The sequence below is a fragment of the Phocoena phocoena genome, chromosome 1 (assembly GCF_963924675.1).
Source record: "Phocoena phocoena chromosome 1, mPhoPho1.1, whole genome shotgun sequence".
NCBI lineage: Eukaryota > Metazoa > Chordata > Mammalia > Artiodactyla > Phocoenidae > Phocoena > Phocoena phocoena.
The window spans coordinates 138,220,423-138,248,075 of NC_089219.1; the positions used below are offsets into that span (position 1 = coordinate 138,220,423).

Here is a 27,653-nt window from a genome sequence, read left to right on the forward strand (position 1 = left end):
TCAGGGTCTGCCCCACCCCTGCTACTCCCGCCGGCTTTGCCTCAGATGCTCTCTTCCAAAATGCTCATACCCCTCCTTGCACAATGCCAGAGCTATGACCTACAGGACAGGAGGAAATAAGGCTGGAACATGCCGGAGGATTCTTATGACCCCAGATGACCCTTCCAGTGGATCCCTGCCTTACTGTGAGCAAACTAATTCTCCAAGCAGGAGACCCACGACCTTCTAACCCTAACAGATAAAGGACTCTCTCCTGTGGAGGAGAAATCTAAGAGACCACCAAGGTTTTGAATGTCCTGTTTGACCAAAGCTTTTACCCCATATGGGTTCTCCCCCAGAGATTCTCCTTGATCACATAGTGAAATGACACATGGAAAGAGCAAATATTTAGAGATCAGACATTTGAGTTTGTACTCTAACTTGTCCACTTATGAGTTGGGTGACCTTGGGTACGTTTCTTAACTTTTCTGAGCTTCAGCTTTCTTTTTTTTTTTTTTTGGCTGCATTGGGTCTTCTTTGCTGAGTGTGGGCTTTCTTTAGTTGTGGTGAGCGGGGGCTACATTTCGTTGCAGTGCACAGACTTCTCATTGTGGTGGCTTCTCTTGTTGTGGAACACTGGCTCTAGGCCAGTAGCCTTCAGTAGTTGTAGCACGTGAGCCTTAGAGCGCGTGGGCTTCAGTAGTTGTGGCACTCGGGCTTAGTTGCTCCGTGGCATGTGATCTTCCTGGCCCAGGGCTCGAACCCGTGTTCCCGGCATTGGCGGGCAAATTCTTAAGCACTGCACCACCAGGGAAGTCCCAGCTTCTGCTTTCTAATGCATCTGAAAAATGGGTATAAGAATGCCTACTTTGCAACGTAATTACAAAATAACAGATGAGATTATGTGTAAAATATCTGGCACATAAGAGACTCTTATTAATAGTAATGATGATGATGATGATGATAATGAATGTCATCTTTCACTGATAGCAACACAGCAACGCTGGTCACTGGGCATAGAAGGAATATCCCAAAGGCATAAACTCCAAAAGGAATAAGCAATAAATGCTCCTCAAGCAGTCAGAAGATTTGAGGGGAAAGGGTTCAATTATTTAACTAATTCAAACTAAACTGAGATTTACTTGGCAAATAGTGTGTGCCAAGTAAGATAACAGATACTGGGCATATCATATAAATGAGTTCATGCCCTTAAGCTGCTCACAATCAAATGGAGGAGGTGACAGGTTAAGAGGGGACATGTGGAGAGTTCCCTGGTGGTCTAGTGGTTAAGATTAGGTGCTTTCACTGCTGTGGCTCGGGTTCAATCCCTGGTCAGGGAACTGAGATCCTGCAAGCTGCGCAGCATGGCCAAAATATAAACAAGTAAATTAATAAAGTCACACAGTTTCATTTAAAAAAACAAACAAAACGGGACATGTGTCCACACCTCACCATGATGTCAGGCAGAGTTTTAAAACTCTGTCAGAGCAAAGAGGATGAGACTGGCCAGTGTGGCTTAGCAGGTGCAGGAACTCATAGAAAAGTAGGAAAGTGAACTGACCCTGGCTAGCTAGGCAGGATTTCTAGGCATCTGACAGCATGTTTATAGTCTAGGCTGAGAAAAATTGGTTACATTCTTCCCTCTGCAAAGAAGACAAGTTGTTTCTCAAAAAGGAGGATAAAGGAGACTCCATACTCCTCTTCCATTTTCTCATCTGAAGTCAGTATCCAATTCTAAAACTGAATACACATCTTGAGAGCCACCTAGACCACAACAGAGAACTTTTGATGCAGAAATTAATCAAGACTTATATATAAATTCACATATAAAAAATGTTTCAACTTCATAGAGTTCACTTTGAGGCATTCAATGGAAAATACAGCTTTAAATCACAAAATAAATACACAAAATATGACTTATCAGAGGTAAAAAGATAAACAGTACTCGAGACATGTCACTGCTAAGAAATATTAACCAAGGTCACTGGCTGGAAAGAGGAATTAGAAAATTCATTCATTAGCCCTCTGCTTCTAATAATATCCTCAAACGTTGTTTAAACTAGTTAAGTTAGAACTTTTTGATTAGATAAACAAAGAAGTAATTAGCTCAGAATGGAAAATGAAACAGAAGCATAATTCAGTTTACTTGTTTTTGTTTGGATATCAGCTAGTAGAGCATGATGTGTTTCTATGTTTGCTACTGGCCATCTTGCCCAATTTTCCTCCATTTGCTCTAAGTCTGAAGCAATAGTTCTCAAGGTCGGGAAATTGCTCCCCAGGGGACATTTGGCAGTGTCTGGGACACTTGATTTGGCAGTGTCTGGGACATTTGATTGTTAAAATGGAGGGGGGTGGGAAGTGCTATTGGCATGTAGTGGATAGAGACCAGGGATGATGCTAATCATCCTGCAATTCACAGAACAATTGGATAAGCAAAAAAGTTATGCAATATGTCAGTAGTGCTGAGGTTGAGAAACTGGACAAAGTCTGGGTAAGTTGAGAAAAGCCTTGAAAAGAAAAAAGAGAAAATAAAATTCAGGAAATCCATAGCTTTCTTAATCATGAAATTGCGAGAAGAGTGTTAATATGATTTTAATACTTAAAATCAAAGATCCTGCAGCATTTTGAGAAGAGCAGATTAGAAACCCCATAGTTGCTGTTCAGGTTCTGCAGTGATTCTATTTTATGAACTCCAAATTGAAGCCATGGTTTGATAAAAATTTTCCTTTTCTGAGTAGTGAATTTATGTGAACATTTTAAACAGTAAAAAATATACTACATGTGTATGTATGTGTTTATCTATATCTGTATTTATATATATATATATATATATACACACATATATACATATGTAGATATAATCCCATTTATTAAAAAGAATTATACTATGGAAACAAATATCCATCAGTGAAGGACTGCTAAATTAAACTATGGTGCATATCTTTATATCAGAGTATTTGTGTATCCATTAAAAATAATAAAGATGAAAATAGAAATATGATATGCTTTAGGATCCTACAACAAAAATTTTAAAAGAAGAGTAGATTTAAAAATTGGCGAATTGTCAATAGTTGTTGAAGCTGGATGGAGGTTATATGAAAGGTTAACTTTTCTATATACTAAGTTTTAAATTTTCTATTAATAGAAAAAGGCAAAAGTAATCATTGGGAAGCACTCTATGTTTTCATATGGAAATATCTTCAAGATATACATGTAAACAGAAAGAAGTGAGGAGCAGGATGGGGGGACACAGTGGGGAAACATACATCTGTAAGGACTTAAATAAGGAAATTATGGAATGCTATCCAAAAATGAATTAAGGTGGTTACGTGGGGGGCATGGAGACAGAAGTCAGTAACTAAAAGGATGGGGGGGAGGGATAAGGATGGCAGCAAGACTTTTCAATGTATACCCTTTTGTACTTTTGAATTTTTGAGCCCTGTGAATGTATTACATATTCAAAAACTTAAATGTATGAAATAAGAGTTCATCAGATAGAAACGAATCTGTCCTCAAAAACTGGGGACATGTTGTTGCCATAGTTACATTCCAGCCTTGAAGAGAACTCAGACTACTTTCACAAAGATTATCTCATTTATCTTCACAAAAACCCTGAAAAATTAAAAATGGGCATGGGGGAGGGGGAAGCAGGAATCTTCAGTCTGATACAGGCTGGGCATGTCACATGAAACAGGAATTAGGTTTGTTCTCCCTGGATCTTAGGGATAGGAAAGAACCAAAGTAATTTAATGGTAAAGAGAGAGAGGGGAATTCCCTGGCGGTCCAGGGGTTAGGACTCCATGCTTTCACTGCCAAGGACCCAGGTTCAATCCCTGGTTGGGGAAGTAAGATCCCACAAAAATAAATAAATAAATAAAAAAGAGAGAGAGAGAACATAAGACTCAATAGAATGTACTTTTAACAGAGAAAGCAGTCTAAGGGAGGAGTAGCTAATTGCCTGTGTAATCTCCATATAAAATCTTGGTGGAGCATGCAATTTAACAGACATTTATTGAGCTTAGACCATGCTAGACCCAAAGGTAGAACGGAGTTAAAGATGAACAAACCAAATTCTTAGATATGGCTCTCTCTGCGGGGGAGGAGAGGGTTACTTGGCAATATCTGTAAAGATTTAAAATGCCTGGGACATTCCTGGTGGCGCAGTGGATAAGACTCCACGCTCCCAATGCAGAGGCCCGGGTTCGATCCCACATGCATGCTGTAACTAAGAGTTTGCATACCGCAATTAACACCTAGTGCAACCAAATAAATAAATATTTTTTTAAAAATACGTGCATCCTAAAACCCAGAAATTTCATTTTATGGTATCTACATGTACAAAAGAGGCATATGTATAAGGATAATCTTTGCGTCATTGTTCTGCAGTATCCTAAGTTGGAAATGACCTATATGTCAATTAATAGGGGATTGACTGGCTAAAGAAACTAGAGCATTATGTATTCATAGTAGGAAATACCAGGAAGCGGTTTGGAAAAAGAAAATAAAAGACAACTTGAGAAAGCTACATGTAATAAAAGAATAGATTGCCAAAATTTATGGTTGAATTGGAAAGAAAAATAAAGTTGAAGGATTATCCATACAATATGATACAAGTAAAATTATTTTAAAACTTTGTATTTTCCATGTGCACATATACGTGTATGCAATATGCAGGAAAAGGTCTGAAGGAAAACCAAAAAGTGATAACAATATTCACTTCCAGGGACTGGGAAAAGGAACGGTGAAGGGATGCCTTTAGCCTTCTCTGTAATTTTCTAAATTTTTACAAGGCCTGTGAATTTATGGATCACTCATTTAGTTAAAATAGTTGCTTTCATACTTAAAAGCAGAGAAAAGGAGAAGGTAGCATCCTTTCTCAATAATGCTGGGAGATGCAAAAGCCATCTTTAGGCCATGAGAAGAGCCACTTACTAAGGATGGTGGAGCAAAAACATCTAAGGAGTTTGGTACCTTAATTACATCCTGGCATTGCTGCATAGCCTGGGCCACTACCTGCAACTTCTTGTTCTGTGAGAAAAATAAACCTTTTGGTTAAGCCCACAGTTCGGTTCCATGCTGACAAGTGTTGTCTAACAAACACACGGGACTCTGGAGAGGTTCATTTTGGGGAAAGAATAGAGGTCCCTGAAAGGCATTAGCCTAGCATGGCTTTGAAAATGTAAGAGAATTGCTGCTCCACTCCAAGGTTCCCTGGGACCACCAGGCCCAGAGCATGTGCCAGACACACTGGGCATCAGATAGAGCCACAGCCCTCAAAGCCTCGGGGAAACATGGAATGAAGGGGGCGGGGGTGCGCGGGTTTCAGATCCCCCTAAGCAAAAACACAGGGCAGAAGGACAGGCTGCTAAAGAGCTGAGTACCTGCAATTTGACTCCAGCATTTAGGGCCATAGATCCCACTCTACATATAGCAGCAGCAAGTGTGGGGGAAGAGCTGGTGCTTGGGCAGCTGTTGGTTTTGAACCTGCCTGGGCAGCTCCCTGAACATTTATTTCAAAAGCAGGCAAGGGAAGGGGACATTTCAGGGGTGGAAAAAAAGAGCTTAGGAGAAGGGAAAGGAATGGCACACACCCTTGAAATGGATTATATTCCCCAAGGCAATCTTAGTCTTTTCAGATGGGCCAAATCTCCCCTGATGGGATTTCCCGGAGCCTGACCACACCCTAGACCTGGGCTCAGCCAAGGGTCAGCCAGACTAGAGCTAGACTAGACTGGAGGCTGTTTGAATGTCAAAAGGAGACCAAAGTGTCAGTCACTGACATGAAAGGGGAGGAACCTTTTGAGAAGGAGTCAACTGGGTGGAGCTACTCAGAGAGGCCCGGGAATATGGTGGTGTGGCCAGTCGGCCAGGCCGTGTAGGCAGGTGGGGTTGGCCATTGTTTCCTAAAGTCTGGCAGTGAGGAAAGAAACAAATATGGTAGCAGCAGCTTTAACAACACGGTGGAGTTGAGGAAAGAAGGGAGGTCCAGGCAAGAGAGGTAGCCAGCAGGACCGAAGGGGCACACAGAGTGGGAATTTTAGATGGTGGCAGGCTGCAGCCATGCCTGCACTGCCACCCCATCTCCTTGGGTGCCTCCTATCCTTTTGTTTGCTCTTAGGGTCCTTTAATCCTTTTTGCTTTTAGGATCTCCTAGAGAATTTGAACTGCAGCTAGACAATCTTAAAAATGAAACATTTTTAATGTCCAAAGACATGTTATAATGGTAAATGCCAAGTGACAACGGTACTGTGATCATTTAAAGGACGAGACACAGAGCCAGCTCTCAATAGAAACTTGAGAATATTTCCTAATGACTAAAGAGAGGTCAGCAGCCTAAAACTTGAAAGTGAGAAAGGAATTTGGACCACCTAATCCAACCCCTTTACTTTATAAATGAGAAAACTGAAGGTCAGAGAGAGGAAGTGAGTAGCCCAAGTCACACAGCTAGTTTGGGTATTATAAAAGCAAACACAGAGCACATATACCAGGAACTTTACACTTTCCATCCACTAATTCATTTAATTTTTACATCAGCCCTATCAAGTGGATATTCTGAGGCAAAGTAATTCATCTGAGGTCACACAGAGACAGTAAGCTGCAGAGCTGGGGTTTGAACCCACATAATCTGCCTCCAGAGAGTCTGTGCTCTCTTAACCACTTTTTATTCCATTGCTTCCTCAGTAGCTTTTTCTCCACTCTCCCAAGCTACCTCCACCACCCCCCATCCCTCTGCTTCCTCGACAGTACTATCCACACCCCCACCACCACCACCCCCGCCTACCATCTCCTTTCAATGTCAATAGGATGTCCTTGCCTTTCTCCTGTGTTCATGTTCGGATAGAGGCAGGAGAGAAGGCTGGTTTCCTGTGGTGTGAAGAAAATGGCAGAGTACGAGTAAAGGGCAGATGGCCACCATGGAGGCCAGGCAGGGGCTGAGACATGAGCCAACGAGGATCAGGGCCTAAGCCTCTGCTGAGCTCCCGGGGTGAACTGGCCTCGTCTCCCTCTCTTGTTTGGAACAGAAAGTTGGAATGTGGGTTTCCTAGAGACTTGGTGAGGCGGGGATGACAAGCCCGGGGAAATGGTATGCAAAACTTTGATCATATGCATTTTTTCACATTACACCTCCTCCAGTACAAAAGCTGCTGTAGAATGAACCAGACTCTGCGTATTGCCCTCTCCCACATCTCCTGGGATCCCGGAAAAGACAGCCATGATAGAGGCAAGAGCACTGAGGCTGGAGTTAGGAAATTAGGGTTCAGATCCTGGCTCTGCCACTTAACTAACTGTGAGGCCTTAAGGAAATCACATCATTTCTTGGAACCTCAGTTTCTTTTTTTTTTTCTTTTTGGCTGCGTTGAGTTCAGTTGCTGAGCAGACTCTCTAGTTGCGGCAAGTGGGGGCTACTCTTGGTTGCAGTGCACGGGCTTCTCGTTGCAGTGGCTTCTCCTGTGACGGAGCACAGGCTCTAGGCTAGCAGGCTTCAGGAGTTGCAGCACGCGGGCTCAGTAGTTGTGGCTCATGGGCTTAGTTGCTCCATGGCATGTGGGATCTTCCTGGACCAGGGCTCGAACCCATGTCCCCTGCATTGGCAGGCGGGTTCTTAACCACTGTGCTACCAGGGAAGTCCTGGAACCTCAGTTTCTTCATCTGTTGAGAATAACTTACCTCTCACGTAGAGGAGTTGTGAGAATCAGATGAACACGTGCAGTGAGCAAGTGCACCCAGCTCAAGTTTGGCATGTAGTTGGCCTTCATAGACTGTTGGTCACATCTGAATCTTGGGAGACGGGCAGCCCCAGCTCTCAGGGAAAACCTCAGCAAGATTCCTAGCTACAGGGTCTTAGTGGCAGCATGGTTGAAAGAGAGCTCTGGGATATTTGATTTGAAGCTCTATTTGCTTAGGAAGCACACCCTTTTTTTTTGTTTGTTTTACTTAAAACTTCTATCTTGTCATAACATAAACCTCCCTATTAAAAAATTAATTTTTAACATTTTCATTACAAAGTCCTACATTCTCATTACTAAACATTTTAAAATGTAGGAAAATCACCCATAGTTCTACCATTTAACTTTAACATATTTTTTCCAGTTTTTTTCAATGTGTGCTTTTTTTTTGGTTTTGACTTTGGTAAGATGCTGATAAAACCTAATTAGGTTTTATTTTCTTCTAGGACAAAATTGTAAATACAAATATATATATGTATATCTATAATAAATATAATATATAATATATAAATATATAAAATATATATATGAGAGTGAGAGACAGAGAGAGAGACAGAGACAGGGAGAGAGAGGGAGGGAGAGAGAGAGGTTTATTTTCAGGAACTGGCTCACAGGATCATGGAGGCTTGGCAAACCCAAAGGGGGTGGAGATTGAGGGAAGAGTTCCAGTTTGAGTCACAGCAAAGTCCCTCCTTGCTCTGGGAAGTTACTCTTTGTCCCACTTCAACAGATTAGAGGAGACCCACCCACATTATTAAGGGTAAACTGCTTTTCTCAAAGTCCACCAATTGAAATGTTAATCTCATCCAAAAACACCTTCACAGAAACCACGGGCAGGCACCATGGCCCAGACTAGTTGATATATAAAGCTAACACTTTGGTACTTCCATGGCCGTCCAGTGGCTTAAGACTCTGTGCCTCCACTGCAGGGGGTGCGGATTCGATCCCTGGTCGGGGAACTGAGATCCCACATGCCACATAATGTGGTCAAAAATTAAAAACACTTTGTAAAAGTTTTTTATAAATAAAAGTTCTGAGGGTCGAATGGAGCTCTGTGTAAGCTGCTTCTCATACCATAACGGTATTTGTGGAAATCATGCCAGGTGCTGAACCCTGGGCAAGTTTACTTAATTCTAGGAAGAGTTTTCTAGTGGGTGTGGTAGTATGCGTGGAGTGCTTTACTCCCTGGAATGACTTTTGTTTAGATTGTGTGATGAGGATAGGAGTTCGCAGTAGAGCTGATGGAAATTGTGAATGGAGGTGGTTAAATCACATGACTTTCCTTAGTGAGGTCACTTGACTTGAAGGAACCAGGTGGGACAATGACATCCTGACAGCACCTCTTAAGGAGACAATGAAATGTTCTTGGGTGTTTCTCTAGATCGTGTCCTCTGGAAAGCATGCAAGCCCAGCCTACTGCTTTGACAAAGCTCCATCACCCTCAGGAGAGGGCTTGGGGCGGCCAAGGCAATAAAGGGAATTAAAACTCTGGCAAAAGTGAAAAAAGACTTCAGGCCAAAGTCCCCTTCCCAAAGAATGGGAGGTGGAGCCGTGAGCCCTGCTATTTCTATCTTCCCAGAGATTACCAGTCTGGCTGGCAGGCATCTCTTGTCAAGAGAAATTTGCAGAGCATGAGAGCCAGTAGGTCAGAAGGGTCTGAGGAAAGAATGGCCCCACCCCTGCCCCACCTCCCAACACACCCACCGTCAGCAGCCTCCATCATCAGCAACTTTAGTCATCCCCAGCCTAAGATAGAGGCTGCCCTGCAGCCTTAGCAGGAAAGGTCAGTTGATTTAAATAGCTGTGGCATCTGCAGCAACTTTCCTGGCCTAAGAAAGGAAACCCAAGCCACAAGAGACGATGTGCCCACGGCTCTACCTACTGTGGCAAGGACAGAAAGGGAGGCTAACGAGCAAACATGTTGTAGGTGATGAAAAATCTCAGCAAGATTAAATGATTTGCCCAAAGGTAAAAGGATCAGACATCACTCCTTCACTGACTCAGTGCTGTAGACTTACGGCCATGGGGCTGAAGAGTGTAGACTTTTTCTTCTGAAAAGATGATAAATGCATGATTTTTTTAAAACTCCAAACTGCAGAGAAAAGCAACCACAAACAATTTGCTCTTATCCTTGTCTCAAGGAAGTCACCATCAGTACTTGAAAATTTTACCAGGAATAATTTACGAATATAAGCATATAATTGTGCCTGGGAGTGTGTGTGTCTGCTTTTGGTGTGCTCCCACCTTTGCTTTTTCACTTAACAATATAGGTCCAATTTCCCTATCAGTACACATAGACCTCCTTCTTTCTTCTTAACAGCTGCGTAATACCTATGAATGGGCCTTACTTATCTAACCACTTGGTTTCAATATTTTGCTAATATAAACAGTAGGGCAATGATCTTTCCTTACATGTATTTATGCATATATACAAGCATATATATTTCTAGAAGGATATTTGCTGTGTCAAAAGGATATGTGCATTGGAAATAGTAATTTTTTTTAAGTTTTTTTAAATATCTTTATTGGAGTATAATTGCTTTACAATGTTGTGTTAGTTTCTATTGTACAACAAAGTGAATCAGCTATATGTATACATATATCCCCATATCCCCTCCCTCTTGAGCCTCCCTCCCACCCTCCCTATCCCACCCCTCTAGGTGGTCACAAAGCACCGAGCTGATCTCCCTGTGCTATGCAGCTGCTTCCCAGTAGCCATCTATTTTACATTTGGTAGTGTATTTATGTCAATGCTACTCTCTCACATCGTCCCAGCTTCCCCACTGTGTCCTCAAGTCCATTCTCTACGTCTGCGTCTTTATTTCTGCCCTGCCACTAGGTTCATCAGTACTGTTTTTTTAGATTCCATATGTGTGTGTTAGCATACGGTATTTGTTTTTCTCTTTCTGACTTACTTCACTCTGTATGACAGACTCTAGGTCCATCCACCTCATTACAAATAACCCAATTTCATTTCTTTTTATGGCTGAGTAATATTCCATTGTGTATATGTGCCACATCTTCTTTATCCATTCATCCGATGATGGGCGCTTAGGTTGTTTCCATCTCCGGGCTATTGTAAATAGAGCTGCAATGAACACTGTGGTACACGTATGGGAAATAGTAATTTAAATTGCCAGATTGCCCTCCCAAAAGGATGTCCCAACTTCCACCTCCAGTAACAATGTCTGAGAGACTGCTGGTGATTCCCAACCTGCCATAAGACCCAGAACCTTTCCACATTGTATCTGACAGAACCAGTGCCCAGACCCAGGACTTCTGTTTTTAATTCTAGTATTTGTTTATTTTTCCTTTTATGCAAAATTACCTTCCACATAGACATAGTCTAAAGGAGGTGGGAGAAAGTCAGAATTTAAATGAAACAGAAGGGATAGTGTCTCTACCTTTGGAGCTTAGCTCCTAGGAGTAAAGAAAGCAATACAAACTTTTGAACAAATCACTAAACAACCGAAGGTCCAATGGCCAGCCCTCTTTCTGAGCCTCAGAAGTCCAGCGCTTGCATGGATCTACTTTATAGTACTACCTTGTCTCCACTGAATCTCTCCAAGGCCTTCCCTGGGCCTCACTGGGCTTGTCTGGCTCTGAAGTTTTTACTGTGTGGGTCCATAAAGCTTTGCCTTCTTTCCCTAGTGTCTGTTCTCCAAGAGTGAGGGCCCTTGTGTCCATTCTACTGGTTTGCAAGATACAGGTGCCCAGAGCATTCCCTGATTCATATCATAAAAATGGGAGGTGAACTATAGAAAAAAACTTCTTAAGTAATTCTTCCTTTTTTGCGGTACGCAGGCCTCTCACTGTTGTGGTCTCTCTCCTGTTGTGGAGCACAGGCTCCGGACGCGCAGGCTCAGCGGCCATGGCTCACGGGCCCAGCCGCTCCGCGGCATGTGGGATCCTCCCGGACCGGGGCACGAACCCGCGTCCCCTGCATCGGCAGGCGGACTCTCAACCACTGCGCCACCAGGGAAGCCCTTAGGTAAACCTTAAAATGATTTTACTTGGGAAGTAATTTTGTGAAAGTGAACGTCTTTAAAAATGCCACGTCCAGTGCATAGTAACGGGAAAAACTTTGCTTAGCCCTTCATGGATGTTAGCTCATTAATTGTAATGACTTTATATTGCTATGTTAATCCCATCTACTAATGAGAAAAATAAGACAGAGAGAAAGTAAATTGCCAAGATCATATAGTAGGTAAGTAATGAGACCTAAAATTAACCTATGCCTTGCATTGAATTCCATCCCAAACTCTTTCTAGTATCTCATATTGAAAATACTAGTTATCATAAGGAATACAGATAATCAACACACAGATAAATAGATTAGCATTATAATGTTATGCTAATTATGATACTTGTGATGAAAGAAATGTTAAGATGGATGTGCTAGAATAAAGCAGAGGCCAGAGTAGAGGGTTTAGAGAGTATGGTTAGGGAAGGCTTTTCTGAGAAGGTGGCAGTTGAGCTGAGACTTACGAAAAAGACAGCTCTGCTTGGAATTTGAGGAAGCACCTCTTCTGAATGAAGAAGCAGCACACCCAGAGGTCACCATCTTGGTGTGTTCACAGAACAGAAAGCAGAACGGAGGGACTGAGCAGAGGGAGTGAGGGTGGACTGGTCTAAGATGAAGTTGGAGAAGCAGGAAGGGTCCAGATCAAAGCAAGACCTAAGAGACAACAGAATGGAGCTTGAATTCCATAACAACAATGTGAAACCATTAAAAAGTGTTAGAAGAGATGAGACATAATCCAGGTTGGGTTTTTGAAAGAATTCCCTGGTTGCTGTTGGGAAATGCATTCATCAGAGCTTAGAGTTGAAGGAGGAAGACCATTTGCAAGGCTTAAGTGGAAGGACCAGTGAGAGATGATGGTGACTTGGACTAGGAATGTAATGGTGGAGATAGATAAAAATGGGAGGATTCACAATACATTTGTAAATAAAACATAGAGGATTTGCTGATAGACAAGATGGGGAAAGAGCATGCCGTAAATGAAGAGGAAGAAGCAAGATCAGTTGCTAGGTTTGGGGCAACAATGACTGGTACCAGAGAGAAGAGGAGGAAGAGTCTTAGAAATGGTGCTCTGAAATGAAGAGCTCTTTGTTGGACATACTTGAGTTTTAGATTCTTATTGATAACCAAGTGAGGTTCTCAAGTATGTAGTTGGATATAGAAGTCAAGAGCTCAAGGGAAAGATCTAGGCTGGAGGTAAAAGTTGGGACATGTAGTCTGAGGGTTACCAGGGGAGGGATATACATTAAAAAAAGAGTCTAGGATAGAGCCCTAGAAACTCTCCAAAATGCAGACATTGGAGCCAGTCAAGGGAGGAGGAGGAACCAGTGAAAGAGATTGAAAAGGAAAGGCCAGGTGAGATGTAGGGAATGAGAAAGGGCTAAGAACTCACAGAAACATCTGGGAACCAAGAGCTCCGGACTCATATCCAACTAGCCCTGAAGGGGAGCCTTAGTCCAGGCAATGAAATGGAAGGAATAAGCTAGGACTATATGTATAGAAAGTCTGCTGATCACAAGCCAGGCGTTCTAGCAAGCACAGTGGAGGGGTCAGATGTGAGGAAGGGAGGAATAAATTGGTCCACATTAGGGAATGTGTGGGACAGCATGGATATAAGAGACCCTGCGATAAAGGCTGAGGGATGGAATTCGTATTGGGTAATCAGTTCAAAGTACACTCCAGAATATTCCTAATGTCTGAGTGAGGAGAGTAGGCTTTGTAGCAACAAGCTCCCTTGTGAAGCTTGAGGTATTATGAGTCCCGCTTTACAAGTGTAGAAAATTACACTTGATGAGTTTGAGAAAATTGATGCCAGATGGAGAGTGAACTAGGTCCTTTGAGTCCAAAATCTGGGCTTGGCCCGGCACTCCGAAGCTCAGAGGTATTTCCTAAACTTGACTGAGAAGAGTCATCTGGAATGGTTCTTAAAAATATGTACTCCCTCTCTCCCTCCTCTGGAGATTATTATGTAGTTAGGTCTACGGTGGGGTCCCTAATTCTGAAAGTTTATAATTTGCCGCATGACTGCAGTTGTGGAAAGAAGATGCTGCTGGGAACACAGAACTCTTTGGTTAGTTTGGAATTTTACAGGACGATCTTTTATATGATTGTGATGTTTGAGGAAAAGGTAGAGGGGAAGTGAAAGGTTGGCTCTGGTTTAGTCTCATGTATCCCCACCAATTAAAAACAGACAGCATACAAATAAGTCCTTTGCCTTTTGAAAGCAAGAATTATATGGTCAACGAATACACTAGCTGTATAGCAATTGTAGATCTATTAATCATTTTTCTCAGGGACATCACACTTAGTTTCCTTGCTCCTTTCTTTACTTGAACCTCATGTCCACCTGCCTATTAGGGATGTCCTGAAGGTTGCCCGTTAGCTAGTATGTCCTTAGGTGTGAAGAGCTCAGGAAACTGTGAGAATCATAGTGGAAAATTCAAGCTGTTTGTTTTTCTTCTTCATCCATCTGGTCATTTTAACCCTTGTTGCAGTTCTTTAAGAATACAGTAGAGGGACTTCCCTGGCGGTCCAGTGGTTAAGACCCCCCTTCCAATGCAGGGGCGCGGGTTCGATCCCTGGCCTGGTCCTGCATGCTGTGAGGTATAGCCAGAAAAGAAAAAAAAACAAAACTATAGAGTTATTATCATTACACTTAGTCTTTTCATATCACAAAGGAAAAGTTAAATGGATTTCACATACAGGTATCCCCCAGTTTTCAAAAGTTCACTTTAGGGACTTCCCTGGTGGCGCAGTGGTTAAGAATCCGCCTGCCAATGCAGGGGACACGGGTTCGATCCCCGGTCTGGAAGATCTCACATGCCGCGGAGCAACTAAGCCCGTGTGCCAGAAATAGCAAGCCTGCTCTCTAGAGCCCGTGAGCCACAACAACTGAGCCCGTGTGCTGCAACTACTGAAGCCCGTGCGCCCAGAGCCCCGTGCTCCGCAACAAGAGAAACCACAGCAATAAGAAGCCCACGGGGCTTCCCTGGTGGCGCAGTGGTTGGGAGTCCGCCTGCCGATGCAGGGGACACGGGTTCGTGCCCCGGTCCGGGAAGATCCCACATGCCGTGGAGCGGCTGGGCCCGTGAGCCATGGCCGCTGAGCCTGTGCGTCCGGAGCCTGTGCTCCACAACGGGAGAGGCCACAACAGTGAGAGGCTCGCGTACCGCAAAAAAAAAAAAGAAGCCCACGAACTGGAACGAAGAGTAGCCCCCTCTCGCCGCAAACAGAGAAAGCCCACGCACAGCAACGAAGACCCAATGCAGCCAAAAATCAATCAATCAATAAAATTTCTAAAAAAAAGTTCACTTTATTCCAGGTACCTTTACACCTCTCCGATTTTAGGAAAGACCTACGGTAGTACCTGTTTTTGCTAACTGAAATAAATCCGAAGAGGATTTTTGCTTTTACAAAAAACGTGGAAAAGTGAAAGTAGGGTTCAGTGTTTGTTTTGCCGGAGCCTCCTTTGTAGAGCAGCACACACCCCACCCAAGCAGTGAGAGTGGCCCCAGCAAGCTATTTCCTGGGAACCACACTCAGCATCTCAGCATCAAACCGCCATAACTTTGAACTGTGTCTGTGAGCGTCTGTGCTTGATCTCAATTTAGATGTGTCCTAAGGTGATTGCTTCTGTGAGTTACACCATCTCGACTTCTTAGGAAAGGTTTCAGAGGAACACACCGAGGCAACCAAGAAGTCAAACTTAACCTGAGTTAGAAATGTTCCCTTTCTGAGACACAAAGGCAATGGAGCAGGAGCCAAGAACACAGGCTCTAAAATAAAACTGTGGCCACATCACAGAAAGTTACAACAAGAGAAAGGGCTCTGTTACTCTCGTAGCTAAAATTACTGTACGCCAGTGCCACATAGTGCAAGTTACAAAGCACTTCCACATTCACTGTGTCCGTGCAGCCGTAGTGGTGGGCACAGGACAGCTATCACTACCATTTTAAGGATGACAGACCAGAGTCCCAGGAAGCTGTGGAACTAGACTGTCTGGGATCAGATCCTAACTATGCCTCTTACTTGTGTGTGGCCTTTAGCAAGTGACTTAATCTTTATGTGCCTCAACTTGTTTATCTGCAAAATGGGAATAATAATAGCAACAGCAGCTCATAGGATTGTTGTGCAATTAAGTGAGTCAGCAGCACCTGGCATGCAGTAATTACCAATAGGGAAAAAAAATCCTTTACCGATAGTCTTTTATTATAGAGATTTTTGTAAAGTTTATATTTTTTAAAATTTATTTTTATTTATTTATTTTTGGCTGCGTTGGGTCTTCGTTGCTGCACACGGGTTTTCTCTAGTTGCGGCGAGGAGGGGCTACCCTTCGTTGCGGTGTGCAGGCTTCTCATTGCAGTGGCTTCTCTTGTGGTGGAGCACGGGCTCTAGGCGCGCGGGCTTCAGTAGTTGTGGCATGCAGGCTCAGTAGTTGTGGTACACGGGCTCAGTTGCTCCACAGCATATGGGATCTTCCCAGACCAGGGCTCAAACCCATGTCCTCTGCACTGGCAGGCAGATTCTTAACCACTGCATCACCAGGGAAGTCCTGAGTTTATACTTTTTTTAAAGCACATGCTGAAAAGATAAAGGAATATAAATGAGTAGCTCAGCTCCATTAAGAATTCATCCACATGGGAATTCCCTGGCTGTCCAATGGTTAAGACTCTGAGCTTCCACTGCAGGGGGCACAGTTCGATCCCTGGTCAGGGAACTAAGATCTCACAAGCTGAGCAGCAGGGCCAAAAAGAACAAACAAAAAGCCCCTGAATTTATCCATGCATTCAACAACACTTATTGAGTATCTACTAGGAACTTGGATAGATATCAGAAAGAATGCCAAAGATGAGGTAGAGGGTTCTGAATTTACACCCATAAAATGGTATTTTACTTCATCTGAGGCCAATAGTAGTGGTATTGAGGTGGCTTCAGCAATCTCATAACCTCCATCAGAATCTCTACTCAGCCATTCCAAATAGATTTACAAGCTATGTAAAAAGTGTCCCTGTTCTCTAAACTCAGGGACAAGTCTCCAGGCTGCCCTGATGACCAAAGAGCTGCCCTGTGCCCCTCCTTTCAATGGAGCCCTCACTGCACTCCGAGCCTGCATTGCTGGGTCCCTGGCCCTGCCCAGAGCTGGAAATAAATTCAGGAGAACTACCTGGTGCCCAGAACACAAGGAAAAGGTGGCAAGTGGCTGCTGCTCGCGATATCACTGCCCATGGTACCCGGAAGCAGGTGGCCTCCTCGCCACTCTGACCCAGCCTCTTCAGGTGAAACCTGCCCCCTTCCTGGACCCCCAAAACAATATCAATGTCCCTTATGTCTTGGGGAGTATTTCCTTTAAGTCTTCTCAGAGGCTCCCTTTCTTGGAGAGCCCTCTGTGCCCTCCCCCAGTAAGATTTAAAGTGTTTGAGCTTTCATTTAAGGACTACTGGGGAAGTAGTCTCCCCTGTAGCTTCAGATTTCCACCCAGCTTCGGTTTCCACCCAGCAACCCAACCTTCCCCTGAGGCAAAGAAACAAAAATCCCAGCTAACCGTTGGCCAAGCTGTGGGGTCGGCTGGGGGTGGGGGAGGGGAGGACTACCTGGTAAAGTGCTCTTGGAACCACCCTCAGTAACCTTAGCACAAGGGTAGACAGGATACTATACACTGGGTGAACGCTGCCCTAATTTTTTAAAATACAAATTTTGGTAGTGAGACTGGCAAGCTTTTTATTTAAAAATTTTTTTAATTTAAATTTATTTATTTTTGGCTGTGTTGGGTCCTCGTTGCTGTGTGTGGGCTTTCTCTAGTTGCGGTGAGTGGGGGCTACTCTTCATTGCATTGCGCGGGCTTCTCATTGCGGTGGCTTCTCTTTGTTGCAGAGTATGGGCTCTCGGCGTGGGCTTCAGTACTTACGGCACGTGGGCTCAGTAGTTGTGGCTTGTGGGCTCTAGAGCTCAGGCTCAGTAGTTGTGGCGCAGGGGCTTAGTTGCTCCATGGCAGGTGGGATCTTCCCGGACCAGGGCACAAACCCATGTCCCCTGCATTGGCAGTCGGATTCTTAACCACTGTGCCATCAGGGATGTCCAAGACACCAGTTTAAAAATCATATCCATTAGAATTGTCCTAGAGAATCAGCCTTTTAGAACTGGATCAGTGATCCAGAAAATATCTAGAGGAATGAGAACAGGCTGGGGAAGGATCTAGAAGTCATTGCAGGACAGAAGTAACTGGGAATGTTCAATGTGAAAAAGAAACGACTCAATGGAGACATGAGTCCTGTCTTCAACTCTGAAGAATTTTCATCTGAGAAAGATTAGCCTCCTGGGTCTGTGTAATTTCAGAGGGCAGAATGAGGATAAAGATGAAAAGAAAAGAAAAAAGAAAGGAAAGAACAAACAACAACTACAGAGAAGCAACTTCTACCTCATCATAAAGAAAAGCATAAAGTATTGCATAAATGGAAAGGGCTTCCTTATGATATAGTGAGATCTCCCTGCCCTAGAGAGTTTGAGCATAAAGTACATGACAGCCTATAATGAATGCTGTAAAAACAGTTTCTAAACCTGGAAGCCTGCACAAAATCAGCCGTTGGGCAGGAGTTTTTAACCTGAATCCCTGGGTAGGCTTCAGGCAGACTCTGAACACACTGAAATTATAAATAAAGCTTATTTTAGGGAGGCATCTGTATCTATCCATAACTGCTTCTATTTGTATGTTTAAACCAGAGTGTCCAAGAAAGGAATAACCCAAAATAAAGTTTAGGGTGATTTGCCCTAGGCTGACTTCCACCTCTGATTCTAGGATTGAAATTCCTGCACCAGCATCTTTGTGTGCCAAAGGTCAGTGAAACTTCCAATGAGCATGCATTGACAAGCAAAGAGGATTCTTTGGATGCCTGGGATGGAGATGTGGGCCATCCCTACCTCAGTATCACTACTTTTGGCTTCAGATCTTTTTTCATTTTTTGGCCATGCCACACCACGGCTTGTAGGGTCTTAGTTCCCTAACCAGGGATCAAACCCAGGCCCCCCGCATTGGAAACTTGGAGTCCTAACCACTGAACCGCCAGGGAATTCCCTTGGCTTCAGATCTAATCTGTAGTAAGTGAAACAAAGTGACATTTTGTGGGTACAAATTCAAAACCCTTTAGCCTTCTTTGATACCTGCTCCTGATGTCTACCCAAGCTCCTGGAAGCGGGTGAGAGTAGGCTCTAATCTTCTGAAATATGGCAGAAGAAAAAGGCCTCAGGTCTCCAGAACCCTCTGGGGCTTTTCTACTCACCAGCCCCTGACTCCCGCAGTCAGCCTGGAATTGTCTTGGAGGCTGCATGATTGGAGACAGTGTCATGCCTGTTTGTCTTCCACTTAGAACACTCTGTGCTACACCATGCCAGGCAGCTGCAGCCTCCAATAGGACACCAGTGGGCCCCGGGGTGATGCCTGCAGACAGCTGGCACTCAGCAAGGTTTTCCACAGACTGGGACCTGAAGGAGGCCTCCAGCCCAGCTCTAATGAGGGGAGGAGAACTTTTCAGGTAGCATATCCTGTCACTGGAGACCAAGAACATACGAACAGGCAGGAGAAATAAATAGTCTCCTTATCCCCACTCTCCCTTCCAGTTTTTCTCTCTTCTCTGCTCCTCCATTCTTACTCTCTTTCCGTATTCTCTCTCCACTTCTTTGATTGCTCTTCCCCTCCCCTTCTGTGTGACATCTCAGTTGGCTCAGTGTCACTATTCAAAATTTTAGTTACATAACATGGCTTATGAAAGCAAAATAACCCTGCCGCCTGCCATGCCAGGCTGGGTGAAACCCAGATGAAAAAAAAAAAAAAGCACCTGGTGCTCGGCACTTCTGGGTTTTCTTGGATTCTTCGCAAGGAGGGTCAGCAGAAAAGGGCTTGCGTGCTCTGAGGGCACCAGACAGCTGAGTCTCTCTTGAGATGAACTCAGTCAGGTCTTGGAGCTTTCCAGAAGGCAGAGGCAGAACAGGTCAGAGACAAGGGAAGGTGGGGCTGCAGTGAGTGGTGGCAAAGACAGACTCAATGGTTAAATAAACGTGTGAACTAGGACAGGAACCTTCCATCCTTTCCATACTCTGTCACCACCTCTGGAATTCTAAGTTGGCGTCTCTGCTGAAAACTTTGCACAATACACACTAGTTTACTAGCCCCTAGATGTATTTCTTGGTTTCTCAATAGATGGGAGGACAAACGGCAGGTCCATATCAATAGTTTCAAGCTCCCAGAAGTGACTTAAGTTAACCTCGTCCCCTGGGAGATGTCCCTGGCTCCCAGATCTTGATTATTCAGGCAGAAATATTAATGCAAGCCCTCCCCAGGGGTCTCTCCTGGGAATGCTGTGCTAAGAACATAGTTTTTTTTGCGGTTTCTGGGTTTGTATTCATTCTGCTGAGGACTCGCCTTTTTTTCCTAAGTATATGGATCAGGAGAAGGGCTGATCCATAATGTCATTTTTTAGGATTAGAGAAAGTTTAGCCCAGGCTAAAGGGGAATCAATCACACTGTGTATATATCTTCTCCAAACATTTTAATCCAGGTGAAATGTGGATTACAATGACCATCAAGGGCATCTTTGACAGGAAGGCGATATCTCACAGAGGAGCATGCAGGTTTGGGCTTGTAGTGGAGCTAATATGAATGGAGAGGTTGCACCTGGCTTTGGAAGGCCTATAGGAGTCCAGTCTGGGAATTTACTTTATATGCACACACACTTGGGGGCATTTTTGGTCCCTGGAAACATTGCCTCTATTTTCTTGCCTGCTCCGTGTTCCCTGTATAGCTCCCAGAGGACCTTCCTGCGGTTTGGGATGGAGAAAGGGAAAGACATATCCAAATTATTCCTCGCTCCCAATTAAGTGCAGGCATTGGACTGGAAATCCTTAATTCCACTCTCTGACAGACAAGAGAGAATCATTAAAAACAGGAATCAAAGAAATGAAACCAGAAACTGTAAATAAAAGACTTTCTCCCCAGGATAATATTTTAATCTTTACTATTGTCTTAGGGCCAAAGCTGCTCACCGTGATACATTTAAAGATTGGCCTAAGCTCAAGAGGTGGAGCTTTTCCTTCCTCTAAGCGTGGACTGAATTTCGTGACTCAGTTCCAGCATATAGAGCACAGCAAAAGTGATGGGAGGGGCTTCCCTGGTGGCGCAGTGGTTGAGAGTCCGCCTACCAATGCAGGGGACGCGGGTTCGTGACCCGATCCGGGAGGATCCCACATGCCGCTGGGCCCGTGAGCCATGGCCGCTGGGCCTGCGTGGCTGGAGCCTGTGCTCCGCAACGAGAGAGGCCACAACAGTGCGAGGCCCGCGTACCGCAAAAAAAAAGTGATGGGATATCACTTCTAAGATTAGGTTATAAAAAGACTGTGTCTTCCATCTCTCTCTCTCTTGCTTTCATTTTCTTTCTTGCTTCACTCACTCTGAAGAAAGATGTGTCACGAGTGGCACTGTGGAGAGGCCTGTGTGGCAAGGAACTATAGCCTCCTACCCAGTCATGTGACTGAGCTTGGGGACAGATCCTGTAGTGCAGTCACATCTTCATAAACTGCAGCTCTGACAGTTTGACTCAACCTCCAAAGAAACTCTGAGGCAGAACCACCCAGCTTCATCACTCCCGGATTCCTGACCCCAGGACACCGTATCAGATAATAAATATTTGCTGTTTTCAGCTGCTATATTTTTGGAGTAATTTGTTATGCAATGATGGGTAACACACTTCAATGCTTTCAAATTATATATAGCCCTCAGGGATGGAGAGTACTGGGCTAATTTTCCTGGGAAAGATTGTCATCCAGCTTTAAGATTCCTGTACATGAAGCAGGAGTCTTCAAACAGAGAGAAAGTGTTCTCTCTAACCTAGAAGAAATGAGTTTTAAATAGGTTAACTGTTCCTGTCATTCCTCATACTAAAATGTTGCCTCATATTTTTTACCCCCAAAGAAACATTGTGTCAAGGTGTGACTTGTTCATTTCTTTCAGACTTCTCCAACATCCCTGACTTTCTGAATTTAGCTGTGAACCTTGATCACAAATAAATAACTGTACATTGAAAGCAGTCATCCTCCAAGAAAGCAAATGTAACCCTTAACTGCTTCATTTCACGGTAGAACATGGTTCACTGCATGGAATTCTAAATCCAGAAGGAATTTCATGGATGTCCATAGCTTATCTCAGGCTGATTCTATTAGGATGGTGTCAATTTCTGTAGAAATGAATCATTTAATGCCAGATAGTCTAGGTATCAATGTGTTCCCAACTGTTCCCTCCTTAGGGAAGGGAGGAACCTGCAAGTCTCAGCTGTTTCCAGGATAGAGCGGTTGGGGTGATCATCCTTGAAGGCCCTGCATTTGGGACCAGGGAGAGGAGACTATTTCTGGACCAGGTAATTTGGGATGAACTGCAGGAGTAAGGAAGCTCATACACAAATCATAAACATCTAAGATTCATGCTTGTGATAAACTGCCCTCCCACCCCCATCCTCCACCCTCTATTCACTTCTTTTAGCCACTGACACAGATAATGACCTTTCCAGTTAATTCGACAAACATTTACCAAAGGCTTACATGGCTACAGTGCCTTAAGTAGGTTAGGCCATAATGTATTTATGTAAAGATGTTAATAGGGTGGCAGTTTCTGGTTCCTAAGCCCACCTAGGAATGAGTCTGGAGGTAGGTTATTTGGGGAGGAGAAACCCAGTACATTCATTTCATGATCCTCTCTTATAAACAAAGCCCTGGGGAAGTGGATTCTCCTACTATACTGTCTCTCTTAACATATCACAAATTCCTTGCCAGAGACCAGACAACTCACTTCTCTGCCCCTCCCCCAATCCTCTTTCCTCCCTTCTACCAGTATGATACTGTACTTCATTATATAGCATTATTTGAGGAGTTATCAAAACAGCTCAAAAAATCATTCGAGGATAAGCTAGTATACATAGCAATATGTCCTGAAGTCTCATACTGTTTCATGATGCCAATGACACTCTTTTAGCTGTAAGAGGGAGGGGCATGAAGAAGAGGAAGAATTTCTATTCAGTTGATACCCTCATTCCTATGTTTGCACCAAAACACCAAAAAGTAGTGCCTATTTGGTCCACATTATATCTATTAAATTTTGGAGGTATCTTGAATGCCTCTTCCATTTAACGTCAGTAGAGCAGAATAATAGTCACAAAGGAGGAGTTATTCTGAATCTTTCTTGAAAGGCAAGTGCAGAAAGGCTGTCATGCGGAGTTTAGATTTGACGAGTGTGCAAGCCTATAGATCTGCTGACTATGCCATAAGGTGGAGGAGTAGAGGAAGCTGAGACAGTCACAACCTCAAGACAATGCAAGTAACTTAATCTGAAATCCATGAGAAAGAGGACAACTTGCTGAGGTCCAAGGCCCTGCAAAAGAAAGTCATCAAATAACAATAGGAACTGCAGACACTTCCTCTGTAACATGGGACTAGGACACCACCCCCTTTATTTCAGAGGGGCTCCAGGCAGTGAATCATAGATAAACAATTAGTTGACAGTGCCCCAAAACTTCTTGTCCATTAAGCACAGGAGAGGGTAGAATTAGAAAGGGTTGGCGGTAGAACCATGCTTTGAGCATCTATGTCCTGCCCCCTACTCCTAGTGACAGCTTTTCAGACCAGTGAATCTGCTTGAATATGTACTGCTTCTGGAAGAGATATTCTTAAGTTCCTGTCTCCTTTATAAGGTGCTATAGCTTTTGCAGAAGGTTCGTGTAGGGTACCTAGATTGTGTTCTAATGTGTACATATATGCATATGTCCCAATATGGTATGTGTCTATATTTTATATATGTGCATATATCTGCATATGATAAAATCAAGTTGACCTTTTTTTTTAATGAGTAGGTGGTGATTGAGCTAAAGCCTATAAAATGATAGGGCTCTAATCAAGTCAAATTGGTTACAGTAGCAATCTACCTGAAGCCTTTGGAATGACACGGTAACTTGCCACTACTCATAAAGCAACATGAGGCTCTTGGCAGCCTGACTCCAGCCAGAACCAACCACGCCAGCAGTCATTAAAAATTCAGTAAAACAGAACTTCACCTTAGTGCCATGACCAGAGTTAAAACACAGCCAAACCACCAAGACCTCGTGGGTTTAACACCACCCAATAGAATTGTGGGCTTAAAGCTTGCAAAACTGGTACTTAAAAATAATTCATGAAACAAGCCCTGCAGGCACCATGACAGGTCGGGATACAGCCCTGAGAAAGAAAAACAGAATCCCTGCCTTCATGAAGTTTACAATCAAAAAGTCTAGTGAGTGAAGGGCTTTCTTTGCGATAGCAAGTTACTTTTCAAACTTTGTACTTTTATTGGTGTAAGGGCCAAGGAGTAGCTGGAATTACCTAAGTGCAGCCTTTGGCGAGATATTTGGAGCCCCAGCACCAAGTATTTGTTTAGGAAGTTCTTTTATCCACTAGGGTAAAATTCTACCCAGCAGCGCAGATCTGGCTTGTTAAATGATCCCAGTAATAACCATCCAAGGAACTCCTTGGAATCCTTTATCAACTCCTTGACGTTCTTCTTCTAGCTTGTGTTGTCATTTAGCTCTTATCCAATAACTGGTAGGATGGAATTAAGGGAACTCGTGTTTAAAATGGAGAAACTCCTTTTGTGAATACTGGCCTGTCTCTTTAAGGCTGAAGGCTTGGTCATTCTGTTTAATCTATCACTGATAAAGTTATCACGTAACCTAGTGTCTGCTAAATGAGCTATAAAAAACACCTTAGAAATACAAGGGGATTGCACTGCGACCTGTAGGTCAAAGCTAACTCTATGTAAGAGGTTGGAGAAGGAAATATACTAGTTGTTTCCACCTAAATCCTGATCACATTGAGAATTCCTTTCTATGTAGTCTGTCAGAGAATTGCTTACAATGAGCACACAAGCAAAGTGCTCAGGTTATTTCCTTAATGTAGTGCTTGTGCTGTGCAGAATACCCCCTCACCAAGAACTGTGCTGGTGACCCAGGGAAGGGAAGCCAACTTCGGCTGGAGAGAGGGAAATAGAGCTTCAGTTGAAATAAATAATTTATCAGCAAAACCTGGAAAACACCGAGAGCAAGAGGGCACTCTTAAATCATGCCAAAACATGGTGCAAACTGGGACCACTCCCAGCAAACCAACAGGTAAGATCATCCTACTTTGAAAATGGGATATAACCTAGAAAAAAAAAATGCAGATATCTAGGATCACCTAAGACTAGAGCAATAAGCACTTGCCCAAAGAAAACCCATCTCTATAATAAATTTGCTGTAACAGGCACCAGCTACCTCCAAACTGATAGAGGACGCTACTTTTTAAAAAGCTAATTACGATTGCCCACGATACTTGGTACCTTACAAGGACAAAGGATGAATAAGTGCTTTTGCTAGAGGTATGTGCACAGCACCGGAGAGCGGGAGGGAGCTCCTACCCAGCCTGATGTGGAAATGAAACTAGGGTAGGAAGAAGCCAGGACGAGGTGGAAGAATTTCCAGGTTAAGGGACAGGGAGCAAAGGCACTGAGGTGTCAACATAGTGCTTTTGAGGGTATCACAAGCAGCTCACTGGTCTGGTGCTGCAAGGAAAAGCATATCCAAGGCATGTCTGGGGCTGGCTTGCCCTCAGCACAGGCAGCCTCAAAAGGCTTTAACCAGGGCTTTCCTGGTGGCGCAGTGGTTGAGAGTCTGCCTGCCGATGCAGGGGACACGGGTTCGTGCCCCGGTCCGGGAGGACACCACGTGCCACGGAGCAGTTGGGCCCGTGAGCCATGGCCGCTGAGCCTGCGCATCCAGAGCCTGTGCTCCGCAACGGGAGAGGCCACAGCAGTGAGAGGCCTGCGTACCGCAAAAAAAAAAAAAAAAGGCTTTAACCAGCGTAGCAACGTGGTCAATATTTGCTATTTAGATGAATCACTGGCAGCTGGGCACAGGATGAAATGGAGACCAGTAGGGATAGTGAGACCAGTTGAAAGCACACTAAACACTTCAGGCTGCTATAAAATTAAGGCAGAGGGGTATTCAGAACAATGTGACAGCACGATAGGTCAAAGGCAAGCTCTGGAGTACAGGCAGGGGGCGGCTGGTGTTTGTACCCTACTGCAAAATTCTAAGGCTGGGATATGCCTTAACCCACATATCCAAATTCCCAAAGCATGGGAAAGATCTCGTTGGCAACAAGACTCAGGAAAGATTTTTTTTTTTAATTCCAAGAACAGGTAAACCTGAACTTACTTTGCCTCTTTTAAAAAACTCCCCTTTTTTTGGTAGTAAAAGGGAATGAAGAGGCACATAGCGATTTAAAAGAATCACAAAGAATCAAGTCAGAAGAGATCTTATAAATGTTAGGTTGGTTTATAAGAGCTGCTCTGGGCAGTTAACACAGTTTGTTTACAATGAGTAGTTATCTGACTCTGAACATACTGTATGTACATGGCAATTAGAAGTTGTCATGGTAAGAAAAAACCATAGCCTGCCTGCTGCAGCCAACACAAAAACAGCCAGAAACAGTAGGGGAGACGTAGGGACAAAGGTGGGGTTTGTTTTTATTATAAAAGAAAAAAAAAAAAAAAACTCCTCAGGAATCTAAACAAAGGAAGGGAATATTTCACACTCAGAGAATAGACACCAGGACACAAAATTACAAGTGTTTTGACTCCAGACCTGTCCTCATCTCTCCAACAGCAGACATGGGAAGAAGACAGCTGAAGCAAACAAGCAATTCTGTAAAACAAAGACTTAGAAACCCTACAAATACGATTAAAATCTAAACTTGTTTTGCTTTAAAAAAATTTTTTTTTAATATATCAAAAGGCCTGCTTTAGTGACTGACATGCTAGTCCCACCAGAAAATAACCCCCAAACCCCCTTGTCAGTAACATGCTCAAGTTGACCAGCCAACTCATATTTCCAAACCCCTGTGTGTACAAGTACATGTGTGTCTTTTGAACCAAAGACCCAGGGCTCAGGTGACTGCTGCTCCCGCGGGCTGACAGCCAAGCCGTGCCAGCCTCCCCAGAAGGGTGAGCAGGGCAGAGAAGCCCTGAAGTGGTAGTGAGGGGATGAGAGCCCGGTAGCCAACTTGTCAAGCACCCCCCTCCCCCCACCAAAAGGAGACCAGACTACTCAACTCAAATTTGGCTCCCTGTGACCAGAATGGTTTTTACTTGCTAAAGAGAAAACACACATTTATCTGCACACCCGTATATATAATTTTTTTGTTTTTACATTTAAATATAAAAATACTACTCTGCTTTGTGTTATAAATGGAGGACCAAACAACATGGAACTCTTTCTTTTAAGGTAGGGCTATCCATCCATTTATGCTGAGCTTGTCAGGGCATTCAGCCCCAGGCAAGGGAAGCACCACACTAGGAGATGTAGGGCATTTTCCTACCTGATTTCCCACCATTCCTTCTCCCCTAATTCTCACTTTTAATAGAAAGTTGGTTATAACCTTATAAGTAATGGAATTTCTCACCAAGAAAGGGAAATCCTAACCTTACCACAGAATCATGCCCCCTGCCCCCCACTCAGCTACCACGCAGAGAAAGTCTTCCCCCTCCCTTCACAAATACTATGCTCTCTGTCCGGATAGCTATGCCTATTGGACAAACACACCTGATTAAATGGAAGCAGTGGTTATGTTTCCCCAACCCCACCCCGACTAACGCACTAGAAAGCTTCAGTGATAGGAAAAAAAATGGTGGGGGGGTAGGTGGTTGTGAGGAGATTAAGAACTTGACCCCTCTATCCTGGCCAAAGAAAGCAAGAGTGAGGAATAAAAAAAGACCTTGACATCCCACCCTTTGAGTTAACAGCTATTATAACAGGTGAGAGGGGCAAGAGTGGCAGCAGGATGTAGGATTAGGAGGGGTTTTGACGGCTGCAAGTCTAGTCCAC

General features: G+C 43.8%; 1 pseudogene; it reads right to left on the reverse strand.

Annotated features, from left to right (window-relative positions):
• LOC136117943 (protein DDI1 homolog 2-like) overlaps positions 1-19,286 on the reverse strand; it is a 136,083-nt pseudogene extending 116,797 nt beyond the window's left edge.
• Positions 19,287-27,653: the final 8,367 nt, after the last annotated feature.